Raw genomic sequence first — 16,379 nt, forward strand, 5'->3', positions numbered from 1 at the left:
ACGTTGTTACACAATAACAAGAGGTTCTCTCCCTCAATGTTCCTAAGAAATATTGTCTAATGTATAATGGCAAGAACTAAAACTAAGATGGTAGGAATTTGCTGGTCTTGAATGTTGTTTTTTTTACTTTCGTACTCTTAAAGGATGAAACTAGCAAATTACTTGTTTACCGCAAAAAAATATCCTATACTCTAATACGAGCCGTCTGTTTGTCTGTATGTCTGTCTGTAACAAATATCTCAAAATCCAGTGGAAGGATTTTGACTAAATTTTGGAATTAGGGACTTGAAACCCTAAAAACGTGATTGGTGACCACCACTGCTTCAGTATTTCCCTACAAAACTCATTTGAAAATTTAATATGTTATCAATGGCCTTATGGGTTGCCAAGTAACTATAATGGCTGAACAAATAACAAGGAAAAGTAAACAAAATACTTGTACCGTGTTTATACACGGCTACTTTTAACTCCAGGCTGCGGCGTGGTAGAATTGGCAACGTCGCAAGTAGGGTTGTTAAGTGTCAGACGTCCCATAAGATAACATGGCAGACAGGTGACATCTGCTTATTAATTCGCACTTTATTGTTTAAATTTAAATTTATGAACATAAATTATTTCTTAAAATATTGAAAATAAAAATACTAAATTGAAAACCAAAACAATATGAATTGTAAATCTATATATGTACATTTAAAGCGGAGTCAATATTTTCAAAGTCCATTAACCAAACTTTCGTAAATCACAAATACCGTTAGCTGCCTCCAAAGAAAACAGCTGTTACAACCCTACATGCGACGTTGCCACTTCGAAGGCCGCGGCCGGCCTGGAGTTAAGGGCGGCCGTGGTTTATATCAAGCCATCCACAGTATTCTAGCAAATTACAAAATACAGTACAAAGGGGAAAACATCAGTGTAACTATCGATCCAAGAGTACACTGAAGTGTTGATGAGTTTCGTGTTGGCGATGTTTGAGTGCTCTGGCGTCGACTCAATTTAAAATTTACATCTAAATAAAATGCAATTCCACTGGCACTTAAATAATAAAAGCCAAAGTTAGTTTTAAATAAAAACACAAGTTTCCTTTATACTGCTTTTACATTCGAAATAACCATACCGTGCCTTGGCTTGGTGCCCCGGTACTAAACATTAAAAGGAAGTGTCCGAAAGCCCATTAAGCCCTAAATACAGTTCAGTGTTCCTTTTTTGCCTTTAGTTAACATGGTTTATTTGAAAGTAGTCTCAGAGCTAGCAAATATGACGATACTGTTTTTGTATCAGAAAAAAAAAACTTTATAGTAGTAAATATCGTTTACAGATCTTAAAATATAGTACGATTCCAAATGTTATACAAGTTTATTGAATCAGAAATTGGACTGAAACAAAATGACTCGCTGATTGGAACGCATTCTCACTAAGGACGATATTGAATTTCAGTTAAGCATCTAATTAAATCTTCGATTATTAAATTTGTTTTACAACGAATTTCCTCTGATGATTAAACTATTTGGATGAAACTTGTGAGAAGTATTTTCATTATAGAGCATAGCTTGACAAAGAAAACCCTGGACCGAATACCATTCCTAAATTTGTTGCTACCTTTAGTCTAAGTTTAATGAGGCCATGCAAATTAATATACTAAGGGTTGATTGTAATTTATTTCCCTGAATCGTAGAAGTAGCTAGACAACTGATTTATTCAGCAGTAAAATGAGATTACTAACCTGTTGTCAATCAGTCCTATATTGTCGTGAATGACTATAGCGCGCATGTACATGATTTTGTAATTATAAATGTTTTGTACGTGTATGTGTGAACTAATTTTGACGACGGCTTGTGCAAGAGTATACGTTTGACATATGACGACTTAAGAGAAGATTTGAAAATGGGATTTTAGCCCTGAAACTATAATCACCCACGATAATATAGGACTGATTGATGACAGGTTAGCAACCTCATTTTATGTCAATAAATCAATCTCGAGGCAAATTATAAAAAATTATCCAGCAGAATTCGCATCTTCAAAGGTATAATTCATTTATCTATTGATTCAATTTAAAAACTTAAATCAGTCACCGTTTTATACAGTAATCTATACTCATAAAATAAAGTCATTGTATCTAGATTTATATAATATAAAATTGTTTTAAAAACTTGTTTTTGTTATAAGTTTATTTTAAGTAAAAGGCTTGTAAAAGAAAAACAATGAAAAATCTTACTAATAAGTTTGTGTGTTTGTTTGTTTGTTTGAAGTTCAATCACGCATAAACCACTGGACGGATTGGGCTGAAATTTGGCATGATATAGCTCACATTTCCGATTAACATATAGGCATATTCTTATCTCAAAAATCCTTTCGGGCTCCGCCCCAGTGGCTCTGTAGTTCCCCATGTTAACCTTATGAGTATTCACATTTAAAGGGAATTAAAAGAATTTAGTCAGCTGTTTCAACTAAAAAAGTTATGTTCTATGATATACAAAAGCATTAAAAAATATAAGATTTACCAACAGGGTGCAGCACTATATTTTTTTGCATTTATGTAAACAGCTAATTTGAACTAAGCAGCAACAAAAAACTGTGATACGCAATGAGAACTGGCAATGGAGGATTTTTTACAGTTATGCCTATGTTTTTAATGTAACGAATAGTTAGTGATTTTTTGCGATTTTTTTATAATTTATTTTTCTTTATTGTTTAAATGAAGTGGTAGAACATTATGGCTATGGCAGATGTGTAATACCATAGTATACCGTCAGGTTTAAGAAGAAGATTTTTTCAAACTTTGTCCTCCCCCATTGCAAACGCAAAGCTTGAGTATAACTGCAATAAGCATTTTAAACTTATATGCCAACCCCGTACGAAGGACGGGTACTCTGCTAGTTATATATATTTAAATAAATAGCCTGCTATGCTGCCTAACTATTATCACTAAATAACTTGAATTTTATAAGCTTGACGATACTAAAGTCGTTGCTTTGATATCGTTATTAAAAATATACTCCATGCAATGCATACCCAACCCCCTTCAGATCCTGAACTAATAGATTGTGTGTATCCATTAAAAAATGATGTAGCCTAACTGTGAAGTATGTTAAATGGGTAACCAAACGTATTATGTTTATGAGCATTAAAAACTGTTTTGGAGAGAGAGAAAATGAAATGAAATTAGTTTAAAATACACTATAATGTTGTTAACTATTTTACAAAACTGCAATTTATTTACAAAAACGTTAACATATATAAAAACGTACAATTTAAAAAATAAAATTGTTGGAATAAAAAAAATTTGTTTCACAATTGCATTACAAAGTACTTGAATCCATTTATATAAATCGATTTTATGTACTTTTTTCAATTTAAAATATTTTATCGATTCAAATTATAGTTCAAAACTTTAACAAAATATTTTAGCCAAGTAACTGAGATATTTTTAACTTTACATAACTTATATTTGTAGTAAAATATGGCAAATTGTGTTAACAGTCATAATATTTTCAACCAAAAACTAAAATTTATAAAGGAAACCTTAATTTTAAGCAGTTTTGTGATTGAAAAAATGATATTTTAATAGATCAATGCAAATCTATCAATAATGTAGTAAAGTATTTCTTTACGTCGTTTTTCACCCTAATATGCTTAAACTGTCTGTGCAATATGTATTTAAACAGAGCAAATTAATTTCTGCAAAGACAATCCTTTAAGTGGTGTTTTATTGCTTGGCAGTCTTTCCTCCTTGTAAATGGATTACTCACACATAATATGAAAACTAGATCAACACAGTCACATAGCTTGCAGTGTGGTTGTCTAATTGTCTTGGAATGTTGGTTAACAACAAAACGCACTAACCCTGAAGTTGTTGTAAATGGCTAACAACAGATCCACTACCAAGACTAACACTCTTGTTAGGAGTGCAGCAGCATTTACAACACTATATTAATCACAGGATCTTCAGCGGTCTGATTCCTTTCCTTTGGTTTACTTTAACAACAATTTGGTTATCTATATAAATAAAATCAGAGTTTTGTCTGTACATTGCTCAGAATCATAAACTTTTAGGTTATTTTTACGTTTTATACATTAAAGAAACCGAAACAAGTGTCACCTAAATTTCTGTCTGTCTTCCTGTCTGTTACTGCCCAAGAGCCATTTTACGCGGCCTTCTCCTGAAAAACGAGAGTACCTATCAAGTTCCAAATCATTTTAATGTATTCACTGGATTGGCGAGATTGTCTTTAGCCATTAAAAAATGGCGTCACTACTTTGTAAATAAAATGACGAACGTTTAAAAACCCAATTTTTGCGATTTTCTCCAAATGTTTATCACATATTCATCTATGAAATAACGAACAGCTGTTTCAATCAAGATTATTTCTTCTAGCTGTCACTTATATGTTTACATTGGATGTTGTTTACAAATACCGTAACCAATTCCGATCACGTTTTGAAAGCAAATCCAAACCAATTAAGATTTAAAAAACGTTTTTCCTTACATAACGGATTTAATTAATCGCAAGTGCAATAATTTGTAGGGTAACCGTAAATGAAAATATAGATTCTTTGTGTATAAAATTGTTCCTGAGTTTTGATAACTGGGGAAAAGACCTTGAATCAGTGTTGTATATGACTGGGAAACTTACATTTTTTTAATGAGCGTTTTCAGTCGAGGCTCGGCACACGACCGACGCGCGTCTACATGTCCATATTAAAAATAAAAGTAGGCCTACCGTGTATTTATGTTTTGTTCGTCATGTGTATAAGTGTACAGTTCGTGTATTTGTTTCAAAAACTCCAAGACGCGCCTAATGGGGAAGCTCAAGACCTTATATTAGGACTGATGATGGCGATTTAATTTCGCCGAAATGAAATGCATAATAGGAAATGCTGTAATAGGATACATTAGGATCGACCGGCGGACACAGGTAATTTAACCTTTTATTGATTGTCATACCGATCTGGAACAACAACAAACGACATAAAATGAAGTTATGTATAATAAATAGTTTGGCCAGCATATCTGAAAATATGCAAACCAACTGCTGTTCTTTATACTGTATATAAGAAGGTTTCAACTGAATACTATAAGATCCCCGTGCGTAGAACGGGTACACAGCTAGTAGTTTATAAAAGCATTAACGACTAACTTTATATTTTTTACTGTACAAACCATATTACTTAATTTGGCTTGTTTTCTGCTAAACTTATTTTAGATCTAATATTTATTTCCATCAGACAACGGTAATTGTTATTCAATTGATTACGTTTCTAATGGAGACAAGAATAAATACAAAGTGCAGGGCCTGCATTATATTTTGATGATGAGTTTTAACCTAAAATTATAAATAATCCATTATAAAGAATGTTTTGTCGAAACACCTTAAACCTAACAGGAAACCAAATTATCTAGTTTTGACGACAATATTGTAATAAGCATACCTCTGTGCTACTTAATCCATTTAATGTAAAACATATTTAAAAGATAACAATATTTTTAACAAATGAAATAGCCGATTTGATCGTTTGGCTTACACGGTTTAACAGTGTTCATTTTCCAATGAAAATAAGTGGTTATAATTTGGTAATGCTGACAACTTGTTATTAAATAGTGCTATGATTTAGAAAACATAATTCCATAAGGAAAATAATAATAACGTCTACAAATTTATTTATATCTAGTAATTTGAAGAACCTATCCTGTAATTAAAAAGTATGTTTAGCAATAAACTCAGTTTTTTTTAGTTTAGAATGAATTCCGGTAACATGTTTCATTAAGTTCATCAAAAGCTCGCCAAAGGCGGCTGGTTGTTTTGTATCCCATTGTTTTTAATTGCCAAGCTTTTGAGTGTAACTTTTAACTGTTTACTTTTGGCCTCAATTAATCCTACTAATATTATAAATGAGAAAGTTTGGATGTATAGATGTATGTATGTATGTATGTTTGTTTGTGACAAGTAAACGCGAAAATTACTGGTCGGATTGGGATGAAATCTGGTGTGATGATAGCTCACATTCTCGATTAAAATATAGACGCATTCCTATCTCAAAAGTCCTTTCGGGCTCCGCCCCAGTGGCTCTGGAGTTTCCCATGTTAACCTTATGAGTAATCATATTTAAAAGGAATAAAAGAATTTCGTTAGCTGTTTCAAATACACAAGTTGGTTCTATGATATTAAATAGCATTAACAAGTTATAAGGTTTACCAACAGGGTGCAGTACTATTAACTTTAATATAAAACTTCATTATAGAATATCTTTTTCCAATTTATGTCAATGGTTATAGAAATAAAAAAATATTTTTTCTGTATCAACCCAGGCCCTGCTTTAGATTTTTTTATAGTGTTTAAGTAATTGAAATATTAAGAGAGATGAAGGTAAATCGTGTATGTGAAAATGTTATTTGAACATTTTGTAAGATTTTCACAAGATTTAAAATTAATTAACACTGATATTGTGGTTTCCACTACTTTACAGATTGAAAAACCATAAATGCTATAAAGGCCATAAAGGTTGAATTTTGGGCTGCACTTTAGTATCTGTTCCTACACTCATTCGAATGAAATATCGAATTCTATAATTTTGCATTTGAATAAGTGTAGGACAGATACTGTACTAAAGTACAGCTGAATTTTGTTTCTAAAAGCGTTGGTGGATGTGTAACTATTTTTTCCTACAGTTACCTAACAATGTTCATGTTCTCTCACTGATTTGAGAAAGCAAAGTGGCCAATTCGCTCATCAGTGAGACAATGTTAACATTGTCTCACTCCAGATTTGCAACGTGAAGGCACGAAATAGTGAGCGCGTAACATGCAGGCAACGTAGTATGCGCGTGAAATACGTTGGCAGCACTGGCTGTAAATCAGCTGGTCAGCTGTTGTACTGTTGTATTTGTCACTTCACATTAAATGTCATATTAAAAGTTCACTTCTGTGTAAAAACAGGTTATGTTTCTTCACCAATTTATTTGTTTTATGGTAACTGTAGGAAAAGTATAATGTGCAACTCGAGTTCAAAGTACAATTGCCTCACTCTAGAAACCATTCCTCACTCGCCTACGGCTCGTGAGTAAGGATTTCTCTCGAGTGAGTCAATTGCTTACTTTTCTCACTAGTTGCACAAATAACTATATAGAACAAATGTAAAGATCAAAATGTTTCTATTTTGTTTTCTCTTCCCGTTGCAAAGCAAGTGTACAACAGCTAGTTTACTTTTAAATAAAGGCTTTTAATATAGTTACACGGGAAAGAAAAGTTCTAACGTTATTTCATACACCCAACCCCCCCCCCCTCCCCTCTCACTGTTGAGCTAGGTTGACAAGTGAGAAGTAAATATTGAGCTGCAGCTACCGTCTCTGTCAACAGTTGTTATTTTCCAATTTGTGTTTTATTTTCTAAACTATGACGAATACACCTACGGTATTTGTTTTCTTAATACAGTTTTAAATTTTCGCAAAATGGTAAATCATAAATTATCCAAAAATTAGATTATTTTTATACTATCAATCAAAATCTAATTTGAAATCCAACCGAACACTCTTCGAACCTATTAATCCAATGACCATACAAGTTTTTTAAATTACTTAATATAATATATCATGGAGGTCTCTGTTTTGTTGCAGATTCGAAAATCTCTTCGTATTAAAAATAAATGAAGTACCAGGGGGCCGAGCATTGCTCGTGGTGTTTAATTTGTTAGAGGTAAAAAAATCACATATACCTAGATATGTACAATTCCCATGACATTATAAAATAGGTCTAAAATAAGTAGTAAAACTAATAATATAATTACATGTTATCATGCTCAAGTATAGTTGCTATTTGTACAACATTTTGTACCTTGTCGCCTCAAGTCATTTAGAACCATTGTAGGTCTAAATAAACAATTATTACTGACACAGTAAAAATACCAAATAAAAAAATCTGCATTTAAAAATAGTATTATAACAGTACTGTATTTTCATTGTTTTAAAGCTGAACCATTATATTTGACTTTATTTTATAAAGTTATCTAATTTTTTATAGTTTATTGACCTACTTGACATTGGGGCAATTAATTCACTAAGCCGTTAGACGCATCAAACAATTCTTTGCTAGGCCTAAGTTATTTTTATCCAAAACTATAATGAATCTACAAAAGTCTAGGACTGCAAAAAAGCTAGTAAACATTCTAAAATTCCAGTAACAAACTCGTGATAATATTTAACATATGTTGAGCAGCATTGATGCGAATCTGTCACATGTTAGTCATTGGGATCGCGGAACGTCACAACAATGGAATCGTCTACGGAAATTTGGATAGAAACATATGGATCAAAAACATAAAAGAACTATGTCACTGGATTGAATCTAATACTAATAATCTCTAAATCTTTTTGGACGTTTTTTAGAGAGTTGTATTTCAATAATTAAACAAATATATTTATTTTCGGGACATTTATTTGTTTATGATCCTTAACGTTTCTATTTCATAATCCGGGGGATCGTTAAACAACGTGCCAATTCTGGCGGCACATTGTCAAAAACTACAGAAACGCCTTGGCTTTTCCTCAAGCCTTTAATTCAACAAAATAATGGTTAGATGATTTGTCATAAGCATATGTTAATTCATTTATTTACTTATAATTTGTTTAGTTAAAATATATTAAACATAAATTTAAAGTTTTCAACAAAAAAAATTTTTCCATAATAAAAAAGCATGGATATTGTTTCTAACACCGACATAGCACTTTAAAATTATAATATTTTTCAAGTATGTTAATGAAATAGAGTTAACAGTTAGTTTACAATGCAACAATCAAATCAGCTGGTTTTGTAAACAAAGAAAATGACAGACATTAAATTTGGTTCAATGTTTTGATTCCCTAAACTCTGACCTTGACGGAGATTTGACCTAATTTTTTGAACTTTTAATGCAGTTATAACCTTATTGGTTACATAATTTTAAAGGTTATGAAATGCAAAAAAAAACATTGCATAAGGGTTAATACTGTAAATAGTTACAAACACCACTTTGAAGCGGTAAAGAAGTTATTTACAAACTTGGGATCTTTTTCAGAAGAGAGCCCCAAACTGTTTTATTTATGTTATGTGAGATTAAAAACGGTGGAAATAGGGTTATATGTTAAAAGTGTTGCAATGATTTTATAGGAAATTTAACATGGTTTCATTGGTGTAGGTTAAAATTCTGTATACATGTATTGTTTTGATTTCTATGCTTGGTTTAGTCATTGAATATGTAACATATATATTCAATGGTTTAGAGAAACTACCAAAGGTTTTAAAAATCAACTATTACAGCTTAACAGGTGGGGTTATAAAAACTAAATTTTGTTTGACATTTTTTATTTCTTAATTTTAGTTAGTAGAATAAAAGGACAAATTAAGGCACTTAGTGGTAACTCATCCTGTACATATTAAACAGTTATTTTATACAAATGATTCAAGAAATTAAATATTTTGTTCTATCTTGGAGACAAAATTATTGTTTATAAAAGCTGTGTCTAAAATTAGTTATATCTTAAAAAAAAAATTAAAATCCTTAAACACAAACTAAATAACTTGTTTAACTTACATACAAAATAACTGACTACTAACACTACCAACAGTTATCCACTGAAAACAGAGAACAATGAGACACATTGTGTTGGTGGCCTTTGGGAGAGCTAACTTTAACCAACTGTGCAACTGGCATATCACTGGAGAAATAAACTCTAACTAAATATAATAATGTGATGGAGTAGCTCCAAGTACACAATAGTATTTATATCTTGGCATAGTTGGGGGAATTTTCTTTATGTCAACATCTAGGAAACATTTGATTGTCATCCTTTCGTTATGAAATTGATACTATACATTAAAATTGTTTCTTCAATAAATTATTTTGCTATCTGTCATTCAAATTAGTTTTGATTATACCTCCTGGGTTGGCAACTGCATTGTTACAAAGGAGTTATTTTTATTACTGGCAGAACTTGAACCCATATCCCTAAATATAAAATTAAAAAGAATATGGTTTTGAAATCCTACTGTGAAGCCAAACCTTGGTATTCCATTTTCACCCTTCCATGAAAAGTAATTTATTACTAGGGTTGCTTTCAGAGAGGTGAAAGCCAGTTGAGCGGAACAAACGTGATTTGATATTTGTATAAGTAACTAAATGTAAAAAGGTAAATCGATTTATTTACTAATGCTGGTTTTAAAGATTAAAATTATAATAATTCAAATTTACCTCTTCGAGAAGTGCATTATGGTAGTTTTGACCAGGAAAATATTACAGGAGTTGGAATCTGATATTAACATCCAAAAAGGGCATTAAAGTATAAAAAAGAGAAAGGAAATTTAACATTCAAATTCAACTGTAGCCTACAACAAAAACATTGGACTTCATTTTTCACCCTTACAATTGGTGAAAGTTTTTAAGTATAAAAAAACAGTACCTATTAAAAAACGAGTATTGTATAACAACAGGAGAGGAAATGTGACATTTAAATTCAACTGTGCAGCATAAACATCGGTTAAACTCAGCTTTCTTTGCTGGAAATAATTTATGATTGTTAATACCAAGTATACTTGATGGAGGATATGATTGTAATGTAACTGGAATGTGGTCTTCTGCCATTATTAGGACCATTTAGCGACGGCATTTTAATACTGGCCTTAATAATACCATTGGCCATTGAATACAGTAGATTTTGATGAAAATGCTGGCTACAAATTCAACATGGGGATGGAATGTCTAGTTGTATTGATAGTCAAAGATAAAACATAGGCCTACGAAAAATGTAGGGCTATTTTAATCTAAGACTCAAATGTAAAACTCCTTTAAAAGACTAAAATAAACTGAATTATCAGTCATGTATTTCAATGTGTAAAAACGTAAAAACTGCAAAAAGACTTACTTATTGAACAATAAAATAAGATGGCTGAAATGTAGGCATAAACATAAGTAATAAGTAAACATCGCATTCAGCTGATTTAAGTGAAAACAGAATAATATAATAAGTAGGGAAGACATGCCTTAAATATACAATGTAGATAATATAATTAGAAATTAGTAGCCTACTTCTGGACAGGTCTAGACAATTATCCATACCGTGGTTAAAAGTGTACTTCTATAAGCCCAGGTTTACTTATTACGGTTATAACTGGACGTATGTATAGTCCGTGGCTTGGCAATCAAATAACAGTATTTATATAGGATAGGCTACTGTTATCAACATTTGAAATGACTGAATTGTTACCAAATTACTGTTTCACAAAATGCAGATTCCATTTTCAGCCGAGCCAATTAAATGAGGATTTGCCGAACAATTATTAATATTACAGAATAGTATATGATGATATACTGTACAACTTTTCACATTCCATAAATTATATGTTAGTTTTGCTATGGTCAAAGGTCCAAATCCAAATGTTCTCTTTTCTTTTGGTCAGTATGTAATAATTTGCTAGAATCATTAACTTTATATAAAGTCAAAGCTAGAATACTGTGGATGGTTTGTTAAATTTTTGAAATCGTTTCCCCGTTTAACCTTAACCAACTATTTCATTCCAAAAGATAAAAATTATATGGTGCAACACAAATAAACAACCCGATCACCTACCTATAACCTACACTTTACCTTCCTAATCTAACCTTACTTCAAAAGTCACGAATACTCATATACCCCGACCTACCTCCCCACATGCCTAAATTAGATCAGTGTTCAATCTGCGTTTTATCAATAAGTGTAATAACTTACTGTACCGTCGATGTAATTCAACATAATATAACCTATGAGGTATTATCGGATTAAATACCAATTCGATGCGGTTATATATCGCTTATTAAATCCTGATTTCTAACATTGGCTGTTTCTAATCAGCTGGAAACACAAATAGGTTCCCAAGAAAGTAGCCACCGGTCCGTATCCCTCCGCTCCTTGTTTATTTATGCTCCGCGCATTGAGAAAGTAGTTCCGTATATTTTCTCGATTTTCAGTGAATTCCGCGCCTAAAAAAAATGTTTTAACGGCATTTTCTCGTTTATTAAAATCATAGGAATGGTTTAAAAACGTTTAAAAGAAAAGTATAGAAAGTTCAGAAATACCTTATGATTCTCTTGTTTACATTTTTCTTGTAAACAAAAAAACTGTCATAACTACTTTAGTCCCATAAGCCTAATGTTAAAAATTTGAAATTTTAAGTTCGTTTTAAATTGCATTAGCATTATCTAATTGAAATTTGTTTGTTTACAAACCATCTCATTATTAGTCTAAGTAATCTAGTTAAGTTTGGCTGAAATGTGTTCAGCCGTTATTGAGTGATGGTGTTATATTGTTTGCATTGAAGTTGATCCCAAAGAGCTTCGCTCGCTTCGCTCGCTCCGCTCAATTATAGTACCGGTAGTTTTTATTAGCGAATTTTCCATTTAAGGAATTAGCCATAACTGTAGGTCTCGCGGTAAGATCTAGACCCGGGACCAATTTACTTTTTTATTTTGAGGTCCCCATAGAGGCCAAAAACCCTCCGCTTATATTCATATATATATATATATATATATATGTCCATTAGCATGATAACTCAAGCAAAAATGATCCGATTTTGATGAAATTTGGCTTGAAGGTGTAAGGCAGGATAAACTTGAATGAGTTCGCGAACCAGCATCATCGGGCTATGGGAATGGGGGTTTATGGGGGGTTTTATGGGACAAAAATTTGTTTTTACCATTTTTGACACCAAAAACACAAAATTTTACAATTTCTTTCCAAGCCATTTTGCAGGGCTTAAAAAAAGGAAATAATTTTGTATATTGAAGCGTTGTATGCCTAACGGTTATGGAGATGATTCAAAAAAGTTGTAGATTACAAATTCCTATGTTATTCTTATGGAGAAAAAACTGTTGTAGTTTGCTTGTTTATGGATATATTTTAATCAAATTTGGCGATTTTTTATTATTTCATTCTAAGTTATCAACATTTCAATAAAAAAACCTCAATACCTTCCCTGTAGCAACTCTAAAATTAATGTTATTTAAATAGCACATAAATCTGACAATTTTAAGAGAATATTTTAGTTGAAATCCAGCCCAATTGGAAATTTGCTTAGTCTCCAGGCTTGCTGCGGAAAGGGTATGTAATTAATCTAATATTTTTGAGCGGAGCGAGCGAAGCTCTTATACGTCGACTTTTATGCATTTCGTAATACGCAAACTCCTCCTAGACGGCTGAATCAATCGTTTTCAAATTTTGCATGGTGATAAAGACCATATCGGTGAGTGCCAACATCTATATGGCGTTAAAAAAGGCTCTCAGGAATCCGCCCCTCTGGGTCTCAAAGTTTCAATGTAATCCTTATGGAAGCAGTATTTGACACATAAACAAAGACATATGATCAGCTGTTAACTTTTGAATACAGTAGATAAATAAATAGCTGATAGCATTATTCCACAGATATTAGAACATAAACGGTGGTATGGATCAAAAATATAATCAAATGACGACACTAGCTTGAGGTCCGTGACGTAGGAAGTGGTGAAGGAAGTAGTAAAGGTGAGCAGTCTGGAGTGTGGGAACTGTTTCTGACGATTAGATTAAGGTATCTGCATTCCTAAAATTCTATAGGAAGGGAGGAAAATGGGTCCGCGACGTAGGAATTGGTGAAGGAAGTAGTCAAGGAGAACTGTCCAGAGTGTGGGAACTGTTTATGACGATTAGATTTAGGTATCTGCATTCCTAAAATTCTATGGGAAGGGAGGAAAACGGGTCCGCGACGTAGGAAGTAGTGAAGGAAGTAGTCAAGGCGAGCTGTCCGGAGTGTGGGAACTGTATATGACAATTAGATTAAGGTATCTGCAATCCTAAAATACTATTGGAAGGGAAGGAAACAGGCCCGCGACGTAGGAAGTGGTGAAGGAAGTAGTAAAAGCGAGCTGTTCGAGGTATGGGATCTGTTTATGACCATGTGATGTAGATTAAGGTATTTGCAATTATAAAATGCTATGGGAAGGGAGGAAAATAGGTCCGCGACGTAGGAAGTGGTGAAGGAAATAGTCAAGGCGAGCTGTCCGGAGTGTGGAAACGGTTGTTGAATATAAGATTAAGGTATCTACAATCCTAAAATGCTATGGGACGGAAGGAATACGTCAAGGCGAGCTGTCCGGAGTGTGGGAATTATTAATGACGATTAGATTAAGGTATCTGCTCCCCTAAAATTCTATTGGAAGGGAGGAAAACGGGTCCGCGACGTAGGCAGTGGTGAAGGAAGTAGTCAAGGCGAGCTGTCCGGAGTGTGGAAACTGTTTATGACGATTAGATTTAGGTATCTGCATTTCTAAAATTCTATGGGAAGGGAGAAAAACGGGTCGGCGACGTAGGAAGTGGTGAAGGAAGTAGTCAAGGCGAGCTCTCCGGAGAGTGGGAACTGTTTATGACAATTAGATTAAGGTATCTGCATTCCTAAAATTCAATGGGAAGGGATGAAAACGGGTCCGCGACGTAGGAAGTGGTGAAGGAAGAAGTAAAGGCGAGCTGTTCGGAGTATGGGATCTGTTTATGACCATTAGATTAAGGTATTTGCAATCATAAAATGCTATGGATAGGGAGGAAAACAGGTCCGCGACGTAGGAAGTGGTGAAGGAAATAGTCAATGCAAGCTGTCCGGAGTGTGAAAACGGTTGATGACTATTAGATTAAGGTATCTACATTCCTAAAATTCTATAGGAAGGGAGGAAAATGGGTCCGCGACGTAGGAAGTAGTCAAGGCGAGCTGTCCAGAGCATGGGAACTGTTTATGACGATTAGATTTAGGTATCTGCATTCCTAAAATTCTATGGGAAGGGAGGAAAACGGGTCCGCGACGTAGGAAGTAGTGAAGGAAGTAGTGAAGGCGAGCTGTCTGGAGTGTGGGAACTGTATATGACAATTAGATTAAGGTATCTGCAATCCTAAAATACTATTGGAAGGGAAGGAAATAGGCCCGCGACGTAGGAAGTGGTGAAGGAAGTAGTAAAGGCGAGCTGTTCGGGGTATGGGATCTGTTTATGACCATTAGATTAAGGTATTTGCAATTATAAAATGCTATGGGAAGGGAGGAAAACAGGTCCGCGACGTAGGAAGTGGTGAAGGAAGTAGTCAAGGCGAGCTGTCCAGAGTGGGGGAACTATTAATGACGATTAGATTAAGGTATCTGCATTCCAAAAATGCTATGGGAAGGGAGGAAAATAGGTCCGCGACGTAGGAAGTTGTGAAGGAAATAGTCAAGGCGAGCTGTCCGGAGTGTGGAAACGGTTGATGACTATTAGATTAAGGTATCTACAATCCTAAAATGCTATGGGACGGAAGGAAAACAGGTCCGCGATGTACAAAGTGGTGAAGGAAGTAGTCAAGGCGAGCTGTCCGGAGTGTGGGAACTATTAATGACGATTAGATTAAGGTATCTGCATTCCTAAAATTCTATGGGAAGGGAGGAAAACGGGTCCGCGACGTAGGCAGTGGTGAAGGAAGTAGTCAAGGTGAGCTGTCCGGAGCGTGGAAACTGTTTATGACGATTAGATTTAGGTATCTACATTCCTAAAATTTTATGGGAAGGGAGGAAAACGGGTCCGCGACGTAGGAAGTGGTGAAGGAAGTAGTCAAGGCGAGCTCTCCGGAGTCCGGAGAGTGGGAACTGTTTATGACAATTAGATTAAGGTATCTGCAATCCTAAAATGCTATTGGAAGGGAAGGAAACAGGTCCGCGACGTAGGAAGTGGTGAAGGTAGTAGTAAAGGCAAGCTGTTCGGGGTATGGGATCTGTTTAATGACCATTAGAACAAGATATTTGCAATCCTAAAATGCTATGGGAAGGGAGGAAAACAGGTCTGCGACGTAGGAAATGGTGAAGGAAATAGTCAAGGCGAGCTGTCCGGAGTGTGGAAACTGTTTATGACTATTAGATTAGGGTATCTACAATCCTAAAATGCTATGGGACGGGAGGAAAACAGGTCCGCGATGTACGAAGTAGTGAACGAAGTAGTCAAGGCGAGCTGTCCGGAGTGTGGGATCTGTTTATGACCAATAGATTAAGGTATTTGCATTCCAATAATGCTAAGGGAAGGGAGGTAAACAGGTCCGTGACGTAGGAAGTGATGAAGGAAGCAGTAAAGGCGAGTTTTTCGGAGTGTGGGAACTGTTTATGACGATTAGATTAAGGTATCTTGGTATCTACATTTTTAAAATTCTATGGGAAGAGAGGGAAACAGTTCTGCGACGTAAGAAGAGGTGAAGGAAGTAGTAAGGTGAGCAGTGTGGAGTTTGGAAACTGGAAACCGTTTGTAGCAGTTAGATTAATGTATCTGCAATGGTGAAATGCTATGAGAAGGGATGGAAGAATGTCCACGACATATACAATGGTGAAAGAAGTAGTAAAG

The sequence above is a fragment of the Macrosteles quadrilineatus genome, unplaced genomic scaffold (genome assembly GCF_028750875.1).
Source record: "Macrosteles quadrilineatus isolate MER2022 unplaced genomic scaffold, UCM_ALF_1.0 Scaffold_3__2_contigs__length_128488019, whole genome shotgun sequence".
NCBI classification, from domain to species: Eukaryota; Metazoa; Arthropoda; class Insecta; order Hemiptera; family Cicadellidae; genus Macrosteles; species Macrosteles quadrilineatus.